This window comes from Carassius carassius, chromosome 38 (assembly GCF_963082965.1).
Source record: "Carassius carassius chromosome 38, fCarCar2.1, whole genome shotgun sequence".
Classification (NCBI taxonomy): Eukaryota; Metazoa; Chordata; class Actinopteri; order Cypriniformes; family Cyprinidae; genus Carassius; species Carassius carassius.
The window spans coordinates 3142378-3157182 of NC_081792.1; the positions used below are offsets into that span (position 1 = coordinate 3142378).

Sequence of the window (14805 nt, forward strand, 5' to 3'; positions counted from 1 at the left end):
AGGGAGACCCATTAATGGCAACATTGTTTAGGCAAGCTGTGATTGATGCTATGCCGCCAGCAGTAAAAAGCAAGCTGGAGGATGTGGTCGGTTTAACTTCTAAAACACACAAAGAGTTTTGCGACCATGTGTCTCATGCAGTGGAACAACACAGAAAAAAATGAACAAAAACTCATGAGTCAAGAGAAAGAGTTACAACGTAAACTAACTCAATTACAGCTTGAAGAATTCACAAAGAAAAATAAGAAAAATATTCAAGCTTCAGTAACCAATGCAGCAGCCGAACAAATGACTATAATGCCTCCAGTAATTGCTCCACAACCAACTCTTCAGTCAAGCCCACTTACAGCAGTCCCTCCAAATGAACACTTGAACTCTGTTCCCATAATAAATGTTTATACTCAACAGCCAGGACAGATGGGATGGAGAAAAAACCCCATACAGCAAGGTCAAAGAGGCAGAGGCAGAGGCAGAGGCAGAAGCATGCCTCCAAGTCTGTGCTGGGGCTGAGGACAGCCCGGGCACAATAAAGCTGACTGTCCAACTCGTCAATGGCCACAGCAACCTCAGGGTGGAAGGGAGGTGAGCTGGCAACAGCCTAGTCAGGGTCCAGTGCAGGGTCCAGTAAACCCTTGGGGAGGTCCCAATCCAGGCTATTAGGGGTGCCCAGAGAATCCTAAAGGGGAGAGTCAGCTTCCAATTTTATCAACAAAAGCTGATCAAGAGCCTATTATGCAGATTAAAATAGAGGGAAAAGATACTCCGATGATGATTGATACAGGCGCAAATCTAACTTGCATTAATTTGAAATATGCTTCACATCTCCCCATGTCTGGAAAATTTGCAAAGAAAATAGGATTTTCGGGAAAAATGCAATTGATACCCATAACAGCTCCAGTGTGTCTACAAACAAAAGATCAAAGTATAACAATGCCCATTCTGGTATCAAATCAAACTCCTATTAATTTGTTAGGAAGAGATGCATTATGTAAATTAGGACTACAAATTTGGTGTTCTCCAGAAGGAATATATATTGATGCAATAGGAACAGAAACACAAATGATGGTTGCAGAGCCAAAAGCAAATGTTTATTGGATAGGACAGATAGAACAAGATGTGAGACAGACAGTCAATAAATGGGGAAAGTTTATTGAAGCACAGATACCTGAAGCACAGCTATCAAAGTCTGAATTTCATTGCACAATGATGTATGATCAAGAAAGGTATGAAAATATAGAACAGAAATGGCAAAAAGAAACAAAAGGACAGCGGATTGAGATAGTCTCCCAGTACATCATCATAGGTAAACAGGGAGCAGCTTTAAACATACCAGAAGGTGAATTTGTCAAAAAATGGTTCAATGTAAATAACTCTGTCCCGCATATTGCAGTATATGTAGGAAAAAGTTGGGAAGCAAAAGATTTAGGACCAATGATGAAAAGGGCAGAACAAAGCAAATGGGAATCAACAGAAAACCCATTAATTTTTCACTCAGCTGACAAAAATTACATCAAAATTTTGTGTGCAACCAGTTTGCTGGGAATTCCACAGGAAGTAGTTATCAGCCAAAAGAAAGAGACAAAGATGAGTACAGCATCTGAGTTAATAAACACAACTGAGACTGAATTATTTAAGGAAATGGAGTGTCAGGTACCAACTGAACTATGGTCTCAGCATGACACAGATATTGGATTAATAAAATCAGCAAATCCAGTAAGAGTTCAACTTAAGCCAAATGCACGTCTACCTAGAAAAGCACAATATCCTTTACGGGCAGATGCTGAAGCAGGAATAAAAGACACAATTGAAGGCTTAGTGAAGGCAGGAGTATTGATAGAAACTACTAGTTACTGTAACACTACAATTATGCCTGTAATCAAATCAGACAAAAACAGATGGCGACTTGTTCATGATTTACGAACAATAAATGAAATAACGGAAGATATGCCAGCTGAAGTACCAAACCCGCACACTTTACTGACAAATGTCCCTCCTGATGCCAAATACTTTACTGTAATTGATCTTTGCTCTGCCTACTTCAGTGTACCGCTTGCAGAAGAGAGTAGATATCTATTTGCATTTTCATTTTCAAATAAACAATATACATATTCTAGAATTCCCCAGGGATATAAACATTCACCACATATATTCAACAAGATTCTTAAGGCTTATTTAGAAGACCTCGTAATAGACGGTACACTATTACAATACATGGATGATTTAATTATCTGTTCTACCATACTAGAACAATGTCACAAAGATTCAATTAAGGTGTTGACAAAATTAGCACAAGGAGGACACAAGGTATCTAAAAACAAATTGTAATATTGCCAGCCTCAAGTGGAATACTTGGGAAGATTAATTGCATTTGGCACACGAGCTATAGCTCCAGCTCAGTTAGAAGGTATAAGTAAAACACTGTTACCTCAGACAGTAGGACAAATGATGACTTTTTTAGGAATGACTGGCTTTAGTGCAGACTGGATAGAAGACTATGCAGTAAAGACAGGGCCTTTGAGAGAAATGATGAAACAAGCAGGATTACAACATTTAAGCAATCCATTAAAATGGAACACAGATGCCTTACTAGCATTTGAAGCAATAAAAAAAGAATTACAACAGGCCCCTGCCCTGGGAATGGCAGAATATGATAAAATGTTTCATCTATATGTGGCAAATAGAGTTGATGGTTATGCATCAGCTGTATTGATGCAAGAGACCTGTAGTGGAAGGAAAAAACAGCCTATAGCACACTACAGCACAAAGTTAGACAATGTAGCCCAGGGATATCCACCATGTTACCAACAAGGTTTAGCTGCAGTGTATTATGCTTATGAAAAAGCATCCACAATAACTATGGGGTACCCAGTGACTATATATACCCATCACAAAGTTGTGGAATTAATAGAACAAGGGAAATTTGTTCTGACACAAGCTCGAATTCTAGCCTACTCCTCATTACTCACATATCCAGATGTTACCATTAAAAGATGCCAGACAGTTAATCCAGCTGAATTAATTCCTTTGGCTTTTGAAGGAGAACCTCATGAGTGTGTGAATGAGTCCTTGGCATTTACTAGATTACGACCAGATCTTGAATCAACACCTATTTCTGAAGCAGAAGTTACTTACTTCGTAGATGGTTCTAGCTTTAGGGATCACGAAGGAAATCATACAGGATATTCAGTAGTGAAGAAAAACAAAAAAGAATATGAATCTGTAATATCACAACATTGTGTACAGCCATGCTCTGCTCAATTAGCAGAATTAAAAGCTCTCACAACTGCATGTCAGTTAGCAAAAGGACAAACTGCCAACATTTTTACAGATTCAGCATATGCTCATGGTGTATGTCATCTATTCGGAGCAGTGTGGAAACAAAGAGGTTTCAAAAAGAGTGATGGGACTCCCATCCAACATAGTGAACAAATAGGGCAATTGATTTCTGTTATGATGCTACCAAAACGACTAGCAACAATCAAATGTCAAGCACACAAGAAGTGAAATGACTATGTCATTAAAGGAAACAATGCAGCAGATTTAGAAGCTAAAAAAGCTTCAGGATGTCAGGTAGCAGTATTAGCACCTGTTGTGCTTATCGAACCTCATCCTCAATTGGATGACATTATTCGAATTCAACAACAAGCAGGTCCTTATGAACAATCAATGTGGCATCAAAGTGGAGCTAAAAAAGACTCACAGGACATCTGGCGTACACATGAAGGACACATTGTTGCACCTACTTCACTGTTGAATATTTTTATTACAGATGCACATGCTTTTGACCATTGTGCAAGGGGAGAAGTGGTAAGAAAAATTAAACAGCAAGGATATTGGTCTCCTTATTTATATGCAATGGTGGATGAATTTTTGTCCACATGTGAAGTATGTGCTAAATACAATGTAAGAAAAGGCATAGTGACACCAATAGGTCATATTCCAACACCTGAAGGCCCCTTTAAACATCTTGTATGCGATTATGTGGATATGATAAAGCGTGTACAAGGCAAAAGATACATGCTAGTTATCATAGACAGGTTTAGCAGATGGGTGGAGGCAGTACCATCCGCAGATCTAGGAGCAGGAACGGTGATAAAATTTCTAACAAGAGAGGTAATTCCTAGATTTGGAATTCCATCAGAAATAAGTTCAGATAATGGGTCAGCATTCATACAAAAAAGTTTGAAACAATTATTGCAACAATTAAGAATAAAACAGAGACTAGGATGCGTTTATAGACCTCAATCACAAGGGTCAGTGGAGAGGGTTAATGGAGTTATCAAGGCCAAAATAAACAAAATATGTGAAAGTACTAAACTTAATTGGATTGATGCATTACCGCTCGCACTAATGAGTTATCGCATGCAAACTAACAGGAACACGCATTTAACACCGCATGAAATGCTTACGGGTCGACCCATGCCTGTGCCATATTGTAGAGGTCCTTATAAAGGACCCCCTCTAGAACAATTACAAATGGAACTTCGTTCTTATATGAAGAAATTAACTGCCATACATAAAGCTATCTATTTACAGGAAAAAAGAAAAGAGCCCAGAGAGGAATCGGAGACTGCCTGTCCAGTTGTTCCAGGGGATCAAGTTTATCTGAGGGTATTCCGGAGAAAATGGAATGAGCCCAGGAGAGAAGGACCCTACACAGTGGTGAGAGCAACTCCAACAGCAGTCCAAGTGGAAGGAAGCACAGCCTGGTATCATCTAAAACACTGTACTAGAGTTCCCACAGGAAAGGCAGAAAGAAAGGAAAACAGTCAACTAGACAATGCAGGAGAGAGCAATGAGGAAAAATCAGAGACACATGATGAAGTGCAAACTGACGAGGGCTCCCTAAAAAAGGTACACAAGGAGCTTCTTACCTCCTGTCAGACAAACTGGAGAGGACAGAGAATAAGTCTGACAACATGTCTGAAGACCATCCTATGCCTAATGCATCTCATAATGCAGACTCAAACTCAACCGATAGAAAGCAACCTGACTTCCCTTCCATTGACTTTACAACCTTTGAACAAAAGTGACAATCTAATCAACTTTTATAATCTTGTGATATTCCATTAGTGATGTAATGTATGTATTTTATGCCTTTTATACATAACTGTGATAACCACAGGCAAATGCTGAACCAATTGCACGCTCACGCTTATAACATTGTGTACTATTACAGAAGGAAATAGGGAGACTGGATCTTTTACTCCCTCCTCGTCAAAAAAGGAGAGAGATGTTTGGTCCAGTAATCCCTCAGAGTGGAATTTCATAATCTAGTCACTGGTGATAATACAATGTGACTTATTTAGTCACTAGGTAGTGTAACTAATATGACTGGATTATGAAGTAGCACTCTGGATAAGAAAAATGTGAGACTTATTAAGTCTCAAAGGGGAGAATATGTGGAAGATTTTTATTAGTAAGATTTTAATTAAACAAGTATATAATCAATGTGAATCTAGCCATTTTTGTTGCTAGTTATTACTCCATTATAATCTTATAGGTAATAGAAAGCTACGTGCTGGAATGTACAAAACTGAGGAGAAACATATGGTCAGACATACATACAGGGCCTTTGTTTAGAATAAATCAAGCAGGGGGCCTCTCCTCTCTAGGGAGGTATTAAAATTGTAATCATAAGGAAAAGTTTGACTATGTGGAACTGCCCCATTTAATGTATATAAGGAGATACCAAATAACATTCGGGAGATCTCCTTGCAAGGACTCTCGGCTTTATTTTCTGTAAAATAAAGTCTTTTCTTCTGAGAGAAAAATCCCTGACTGAGTGTGATTCTTCGGAGAACTGGCAGACGACACCACACAGTTTATTTCCCCTTTAATCGCCGAGCTTGTCGGAGTGCTTGTGTGATGAATGGCAATACCGAAGCATGTTACGCGACTCCCCATAGACATCGGAACCTCAATCTATCAGGGTTCTGTAGCTCTACTGCTGTCCAAAAAGTCACTTCTGGTGCAGGAAGATGTGCTGGCTTTTTGAGGAGAGAAGCAAAAAAGATCAAGCTTTCCCATCACGGGAGTCGACCCCTGGCTGCATGGGAGAAATCCAGGAATCCTAACTGCTAGACCATATGGGAACTGGCCAGCTTTAACTGGGCACAAGCTTGTGGGCCACTTTCATTAAATCTGGCCAGTGTGGTTTACAGAAATAAATGGTGTTACATGAATTCAAGGGTCATGTTTGTTGACTCACCCCGGGGGTTCAGTTTTTTGGCCAGAGTCCTGTGATTGCTGAATTGATACCTTGAACTGGTAATTAGGCTCTTGTCCAGGTGAAAATACTTGTGTCATGAATCTGAAAACACACATTGCAACCGTTATCTGGATGAAAAACTGTCTATCGTCGGTCTGTCAAGGTCCAAAATTGACATACGAATGGCAATACCGAAGCATGTCCGTGTCTCCCCTAGACATCGGAATGGGTGTGCAGAATATGTCTTTTTTGGAAAAAAAAGAAGAATGCCTGGAGATTTGCCTTTACTTCTAGATTTTGGAGAAGAAGAAAAAACACAACAACAAAATAAGCCGGAGAAAAACAAGCACAGAGCAAGCCTGCAAGGAGTCGAACCTAGAATCTTCTGATCCGTAGTCAGACACGTTATCCATTGCGCCACTGGCCCACCGATAGTAGAGACTCCCGATTGCTACAAAGTTGTTGGTTTTAGATGTGACAGTGGCAAGCATTGCTGTCTGCTTATTCTCACCTTGTTATCAGGAGGTAAGCCTACCAGCCCACCAGCCCCTCCCTGGTGGTCTAGTGGTTAGGATTCGACGCTCTCACCGCTGCGGCCCGGGATCGATTCCCGGTCAGGGAAAGCTCTTTTGGCTTCCAATTGGCGACTGCGAATTCAAGCTCTGCTAACACCTGCGAGAAAGCCAGCTCCAAACCAAAAAAATGGTGAGCACTTGAAAAAAAGACCTCCTTCGTGCCGGAGTCGAACCAGCGACCTAAGGATTGCCAGCACTCCAACCTGGTGCAGGAAGATGTGCTGGATTTTTGAGGAGGGAAGCAAAAAGAAACATGCTTTCCCATACCGGGAGTCGAACCCAGGTCGCCTGGGAGAAAACCAGGAATCCTAACCGCTAGACCATATGGGATTTGGACACCTCAAACTGGCCAGTGGCGCACTTTCCATACATGTGGTCAGTGTGGGCGCAGGATCTTGTAGTGGCCTGTTGCTTTAGGTCTGCGGCTGTAACAATGTGATAATAATTTGGCAAAACAAGAATTATCCAAAAGGACGGTTTTCTGAATTATATAGTGTTGTATGCATTCAAGGGATCTGTTTTTTTTTTACTCACCCCGGGAGTTCAGTTTATTTGGGCAGATTCCTGTGATTGCTGAATTGATACCTCGAACTGGTAATTAAGCTCTTTTCCAGGTGAAAATACTTGTGTCATCCATTTGAAAACACACACGGCAACCGTTATCTAGAGGAAAAACTGCCTATTGTCACTCTGTCAAGGTACAAAATTGACATATTGTGAGGTTAATAATGAAAGTGAGACCAATTTTTAATCGGCAAAGTTGCTGATTATTCGCTCCTTCAGTTTAACTCAGTTTACAACTTATTCTAAACGTCCATGTGGCAATTAGTGATAAGGCTTCAAAATGGCAAGCCCATGACATCAAAACCACATGGCATTATACTTTTCAAAGTAATGAAGCAGTTACAGAGTAGCGATGAAATAGTTCATTCAAAAATCAACTGGCTGCCAGCCTGCAGTTTATTTCCCCTATAATCGCCGAGCTTGTCGGAGTGCTTGTGAGACGAATGGCAATACCGAAGCATGTCCGTGTCTTCCCTAGACATCGAAAAGGGTGTGCAGAATATGTATTTTTTGGAAAAAAAGAAGAATGCCTGAAGATTTGCCTTTTCTTCTGGATTTTGGAGAAGAGAAAAAAAACACAACAACAAAATAAGCCGGAGAAAAACAAGCACAGAGCGAGCCAGCCAGGAGTTGAACCTAGAATCTTCTGATGCGTAGTCAGACGCGTTATCCATTGCGCCAAGGCCGGCGCCCATTAGTTGAGGTAAAGATCCTAAAAGACGCATAGGGACGTGAGTTCGCGGCCCACTCCGAACAGTGATGGAATTCCTGGAATGTGTCCGCTTCGACGCTGCTGATGCACACGTACGTAATCATCATTCTCCCCCGTAATTTAATCGAACGTAAATTCGTCCCCCCCCACTTTAATTTGGGAACTGTCCAAAGTAAACACTCTCACGTTGTGTATGTTTCATTCATACCGGACGCCGGAGGGCGCTCTTTCGCACAAAGTCCAAAACAGACTCGTAAAAGTACCAGCTCGTGACCACTATGTGACGCACGCTACAGGAAATACCTTATATGGACAAAAGCATCAAGCTGTCACTGGATAAAAAAAAGTCGAAATGATTTGACAGACAAAATGTGAATATTCATTGCAACAAATACATGATTTGTGTTTTTGTGCATTTTCACAACAAAATACATGAATAACGCAATGCTAACTAACTCATTTTTTACAGTATAATATATTATTTTTTACAGTATAACATTATATTATTATATTTTCTGACTTATTCTGAAAGTCCCTGTTTTTGTGTGTGTGTGTGTTTTATTTTTATGTAATACTGGAATACTTAAAAAAAATTGCAACTTCAAATACAGTGAGAAATAGGCACAAAAACATTACTAGTGCAAAGATTAAGATTAACAACCCTTTTAATTTGCAAATATTAAGTCAATAAAAAAATTATAACAGCAGTGCAAATATATATGCATTTACAAATATTGTGAGAATACAAAAAGGCACAATAACAATAGTGTGAGGGCAAATATTAACAATCCTTTTAATCTCCATATATATTTTAAAGCCAATAAAACATTTAGAACAGTAGTGCAATTTTGACACATCAATTAAAAATAATAAACAGTAAACCAAAAATGTTTACCACAGTAGTAAAATGTTTACATATCAGTGTAAAAAATATAATAAATATCAAACCAAAACAAACACAATAACAATAGTGTGAGGGCAAATATTAACAACCCTTTTAATCTCCATATACATTTTAAAGCCAATAAAACATTTAGAACAGTAGTGCAATTTTGACACATCAATTAAAAATAATAAACAGTAAACCAAAAATGTTTACCACAGTAGTAAACTTTTTACATATCAGTGTAAAAATATAATAAATATCAAACCAAAACAAACATTTGCAGTGCAATTTTGACATCAGACTAAGAAAATAATAAATAGTAAACCAAGACAAACATTTACCACAGTAGTGCAATTTTGACATGTTAGCCAAAAAAAAGTAAATCAAAACAAAAATGGACCACAGTAGTGCAATTATGACATATTCGCCCCTAAAAAAATAGTAAATCAAATATACCAAAACCAAAATAATGATAATAATAAAAACATAAACATACCATATATATATAATGGTATCAAATATTTTTCCAACAGAGGCATGCAGCAGAGGAAACACACAGTAATTACACATTTTAGAGAAAGCTGTCATTGTTGGAGACTATTAAATTGCACTATAAAGCAAACATTAAGTTACCAAATAAAAATATCACGTGCTGAAATAGCAGTTTTAAGAAGCTGTAGGGTTGCCATTTCCCGTTTTTCTTCATCTATAACCTCGTTCCTGCAGCACAGCCCTCCATTCACCATATGATTGAGACTCAGAATCTTTGCAGAACCAGTTGACAAAGTACTGAAGATGTGATGGTGGCTTTCTCTCTTTGTTACACTTTCTGGAAAGAATTATGTCTGTCTTCTTCACATATTTTCTTGTGACAGTTCCAGTGCGCTCCCTCTCCAGTTTTCTCTTTCTGTATTGCTGAGTGGAGTAAGGGACATCTTGACCGGATGTCTGTGTCTGAGCTGATGGTTGCAAAGCTGAAGGTAATGGGAGGTTGAAGAACATCACCTGTGAGGTACCTGTAGAGGATGGCGCTTAAGTGCCTTTCACTGTAGGAAGCTGCACAGATGGTAAAATGAAAGGGAGAGAGATGAGTAGTGCTGATGCAATGACAGGAAGGCCTTGATGTGATATTGGAGCCTGGGAGATGGCCTGGGGTTGCGACCTCCCCTTAAGTTTTGCCTTCCCAGCAGTGTTTGGTGGCAGGATAAAAAGGTGAGGCTCAGCCAAATTGCCTGGATACAGAGTTGGTCCTTTCTGCATAGCTGCAGGAAGTGTCTCGGGTCCTGCCATGGGTGCGTCTGGGGCTTGGATACCCTGCTTCAAAATCTCCTGTTCCTGTGACTTGCCACACCTGCTGAACCTGGGAAACATAAAACAACAGATATTAATAAACATTTAAGCAATACAAAAGATCAACTACTATTTGTCATGACTATGACGCAGCAGCATGACACAGCTGAGATCACACAGCAGTCGTCTAATGTATTACTGCTTTTGTGAAATGGCTACTTTATTGAGATTAACATTGTATTATGAATTATTGATTCTTGCAGTCTGCTGAAGACAGCTGATCCATGTCATAAATCTTATCTTTAATAATGAAGAAGAAAACAGAAGTTGAACTCTTGTTGATTTGTTTCTAGACCTGCAAAGCAGCCATGGTTACATAAAGGCTGATGATACAAAAAAATTTGAGAAGTGTTTCTTGGGTACGTTCCCCACTGAGAATGGGTAACAAATTTCAATCTGGATACTTCAGATCAATCTTGCGCTCTGTGTCTTACCTGGTTGCCTGTTGATGGCAATATTAACCAAAGTTGCCCAGCAGCATTGATCAAAAAAAGTTGCCGTGTAACATCAGCCCTTAGCTGCTTTAAGTTTAGGCTTAGCGGTGACAATGCTTATTTACTCACCATTGTGTGACTGTTGCAGCGTTCACTTCTGGGAGCTGGATGGTGGTCTCACTCATCACCTTAGCATTGGTGAGGATGCACTCTTGGATGTACTTGTGAGCACATGCTACCACAGTGAAGCGGGACACCCTCACTCCGTCACAGCGCACCACGTTTGGGTAGAGAGCACAGAGCCTTGTGAAAATGGCCTCCACCACTCGGTTGAAGTCAGGCCACTGTGCAGGACTATGAGCCCCAACGAAACACCTGCAAATTACAACAGGATACATATTATTAATGTAAGATTGTTTTCATTGTGTGATCTTATTTTTATTTTCCCTTTCCTATTCTGTTTTGCTTTGTGTTGTCTAAATGTTCATTTATAATATCTGCCCATAGTTATGTTTTCTTTCTTTGTTTTGTTTTTAGATTGATGTTAAAATGTCATATCAATAAATCAGGTCTCTACTGGATTACTGTGTTGTGGAATTATTACAGGGTGTTGTTAGTCAGCCTGTCAGATTTTATTCACAATAATGACTGCATATTAACCCGCTTATTACATGGCTACTTACTAAAGTACAGTAAAAGACAAATTATTTGACACAACATATTGATACAAAATGATTTTACCGATTTAAGAAATGATTGCTTTGTTTCTGCTAAATTAATTATTCCAATGTAACATACTTAGCAACCTAATATATATTCAGAATTAAACGTAAATCACAACTAATAATTTATGTTTAGTTGCGAAATGAAAAGAAAATGAAAAGAAAGATAATTTAAATGAAATAATTAAAAATAATTAAAAATGAAAAAAATAATTAAAAATGAAATATAATTTAGGAACTTTTGATAGCATCAGTGAATACAAATATTCACATGATTCATAGATAAAGAAATCAATAAATTGTTGTTATTAGTTAAATGTGTCATAATGTATCCATTCCTTAATAACATATTATATTAACTAACAGTGTAAAATTATATCATTAATGAATCATTAGATAATAATTTGTAAAAATGTCATTATGTTATTACTTTAACTTTACTTGTTGAGGTACATGACTAATTTAAAAAAAAAAACCATAACCACAATAACATATTAACAATTGGTTAATAGCTCTTTACCTCAACATGTAAAGTCATAAATTGATTTTCTTTGAAAATCATTAGCTAATGATTAGTTAAAGCTGACAACTGGAAGTTGAAGTAAATAGCTTTGGCCACTGTAGTAATTAAAATATACATTTACGTCATTAGTTAATCTAATGTTATTAAGGAACTAATACATTAAAGTAAATTTAACTAATAAAATTGTATTTATTAATTTATCTATGAAACATATAGAATGTTTATTAGTTGCTGATGTAGTAATCATTAATTAATGGTTTAAGTTAGTCCTTCATTCGTTTACATTAACTCATGATTATCTGTGCATTCGTTAAGTATAAATTAATGGATATTTGTCCATTACAGGTGACATGGAGTGCCACTGGCCCACCAATAGTAAAGACCCCTGATTGCTACAGAGTTGTTGGTTTTAGATGTGAAAGTGGCAAGCATTGCTGTCTGCTTATTCTCACCTTGTTTTCAGGAGGTAAGCCCACCAGCCCACCAGGCCACCAGCCCACCAGCCCACCAGGCCACCAGGCCATCAGCCCACCAGCCCACCAGGCCACCAGGCCACCAGGCCACCAGCCCACCAGGCCACCAGGCCATCAGCCCACCAGCCAACCAGCCCCTCCCTGGTGGTCTAGTGGTTAGGATTTGAAAAAAGACCTCCTTCAAGCCGGCAACCTAAGGATTGCCAACACTCCAACCTACAGTCCTCCACTCTACCAGCTGAGCTATCGAAGGGGCAAAGTGTTAGACAGAACCTCGACATCTGGTGCAGGAAGATGTGAATTATCCAAGAATTATCCAAAAGGACGTTTTTCTGAATTATATAGTGTTGTATGCATTCAAGGGATCTGTTTTTTTTACTCACCCCGGGGGTTCAGTTTTGTTCGGCAGATTCCTGTGATTGCTGAATTGATACCTTGAACTGGTAATTAAGCTCTTGTCCAAGTGAAAATACTTGTGTCATGCATCTGAAAACACACATTGCAACCGTTATCTAGATGAAAATCTGCCTATCATCGGTCTGTCAAGGTAAAAAATTGACATATTGTGAGGTTAATAATGAAAGTGAGACCAATTTTTTATCCGCAAAGTTGCTGATTATTCGCTCGTTCAGTTTAATGCAGATTACAATTTATTCTCAATGTCCAGGTGGCAATTAGTGATAAGGCTTCAAAATGGCAAGCCTGTGACATCAAAACAACATGGCATTACACCCTTCAAAGTAATGAAGCAGTTACAGAGTAGCGATGAAATTGTTCATTCGAAAATCAACTGGCTGCCTGCCTGCAGTTTATTTCCCCGATAATCGCCGAGCTTGTCGGAGTGCTTGTTAGACGAATGGCAATGCCGAAGCATGTCCGTGTCTTCCCTAGACATCGGAAAGGGTGTGCAGAATATGTTTTTTTTTTTTTGAAAAAAAGAAGAATGCTTGAAGATTTGCCTTTTCTTCTGGATTTTGGAGAAGAAAATAAAAAAACACACCAACAAAATAAGCCTGAGAAAAACAAGCACAGAGCGAACCAGCCAGGAGTCGAACCTAAAATCTTCTGATCCGTAGTCAGACGCGTTATCCATTGCGCCAATGGCCCACCAATAGTAAAGACCCCTGATTGCTACAGAGTTGTTGGTTTTAGATGTGACAGTGGCAAGCATTGCTGTCTGCTTATTCTCACCTTGTTATCAGGAGGTAAGCCCACCAGCCCCTCCCTGGTGGTCTAGTGGTTAGGATTCGGCGCTCTCACCGCCGCGGCCCGGGTTTGATTCCCGGTCAGGGAAAGCTCTTTTGGTTTCCAATTGTGGACTGCGAATTCAAGCTCTGCTAACAGCTGCGAGAAAGCCAGCTCCAAACCAAAAAAATGGTGAGTACTTGAAAAAATGACCTCCTTCGAGCTGGAGTCGAACCAGCGACCTAAGGATTGCAAACACTCCAACCTACAGTCCTCCGCTCTACCAGCTGAGCTATCAAAGGGGCGAAGTGTGAGACAGAACTTCATATTACGGACTGCAAATTCAAGCACTTGAAAAAAAGACCTCCTTCGAACCAGCGACCTAAGGATTGCCAACACTCCAACCTACAGTCCTCCACTCTACCAGCTGAGCTATCGAAGGGCCAAAGTGTTAGACAGAACCTCGACATCTGGTGCAGGAAGATGTACTGGATTTTTGAGGAAGGAAGCAAAAAGGAGCATGCGTTCCCATACCGGGAGTCGAACCCGGGCCACCTGGGTGAAATCCAGGAATCCTAACCGCTAGACCATATGGGATTTGGACACCTTAAACTGGCCATTGGCGCACTTTCCATACATGTGGTCAGTGTGGGCGCAGGATCTTGTAGTGGCCTGTTGCTTTAGGTCTGCGACTGTAACAATGTGATAATAATTTGGCAAAACAAGAATTATCCAAAAGGACGGTTTTCTGAATTATATAGTGTTGTATGCATTCAAGGGATCTGTTTTTTTTACTCACCCCGGGGGTTCAGTTTTTTTGGGCAGATTCCTGTGATTGCTGAGTTGATACCTTGAACTGGTAATTAAGCTCTTGTCCAAGTGAAAATACTTGTGTCATGCATCTGAAAACACAGATTGCAACCGTTATCTAGATGAAAATCTGCCTATCATCGGTCTGTCAAGGTACAAAATTGACATATTTTGAGGTTAATAATGAAAGTGAGAATTTTTTATCCACAAAGTTGCTGATTATTCGCTCGTTCAGTTTAATGCAGATTACAATTTATTCTCAATGTCCAGGTGGCAATTAGTGATAAGGCTTCAAAATGGCAAGCCCGTGACATCAAAACAACATGGCATTACACCCTTCAAAGTAATGAAGCAGTTACA

At 39.4% G+C, this 14805-nt stretch overlaps 5 non-coding genes across 5 annotated transcripts; 2 read left to right on the forward strand and 3 right to left on the reverse strand.

Moving 5' to 3' along the window:
- The first annotated feature begins 6761 nt into the window (after window positions 1-6761).
- Window positions 6762-6833, forward strand: trnae-cuc (transfer RNA glutamic acid (anticodon CUC)). Its single transcript has one exon. It is a non-coding gene; the product is annotated as a tRNA-Glu (tRNA).
- A 211-nt stretch (window positions 6834-7044) lies between these two features.
- Window positions 7045-7116, reverse strand: trnae-uuc (transfer RNA glutamic acid (anticodon UUC)). Its single transcript has one exon. It is a non-coding gene; the product is annotated as a tRNA-Glu (tRNA).
- Window positions 7117-13672: 6556 nt separating this feature from the next.
- trnae-cuc (transfer RNA glutamic acid (anticodon CUC)) lies at window positions 13673-13744 on the forward strand. The gene has a single exon. It is a non-coding gene; the product is annotated as a tRNA-Glu (tRNA).
- Window positions 13745-13849: 105 nt separating this feature from the next.
- On the reverse strand, window positions 13850-13937 carry trnay-gua (transfer RNA tyrosine (anticodon GUA)). Its single transcript is given in 2 exon segments — window positions 13850-13885; window positions 13901-13937. It is a non-coding gene; the product is annotated as a tRNA-Tyr (tRNA).
- Window positions 13938-14160: 223 nt separating this feature from the next.
- On the reverse strand, window positions 14161-14232 carry trnae-uuc (transfer RNA glutamic acid (anticodon UUC)). The gene has a single exon. It is a non-coding gene; the product is annotated as a tRNA-Glu (tRNA).
- Window positions 14233-14805: the final 573 nt, after the last annotated feature.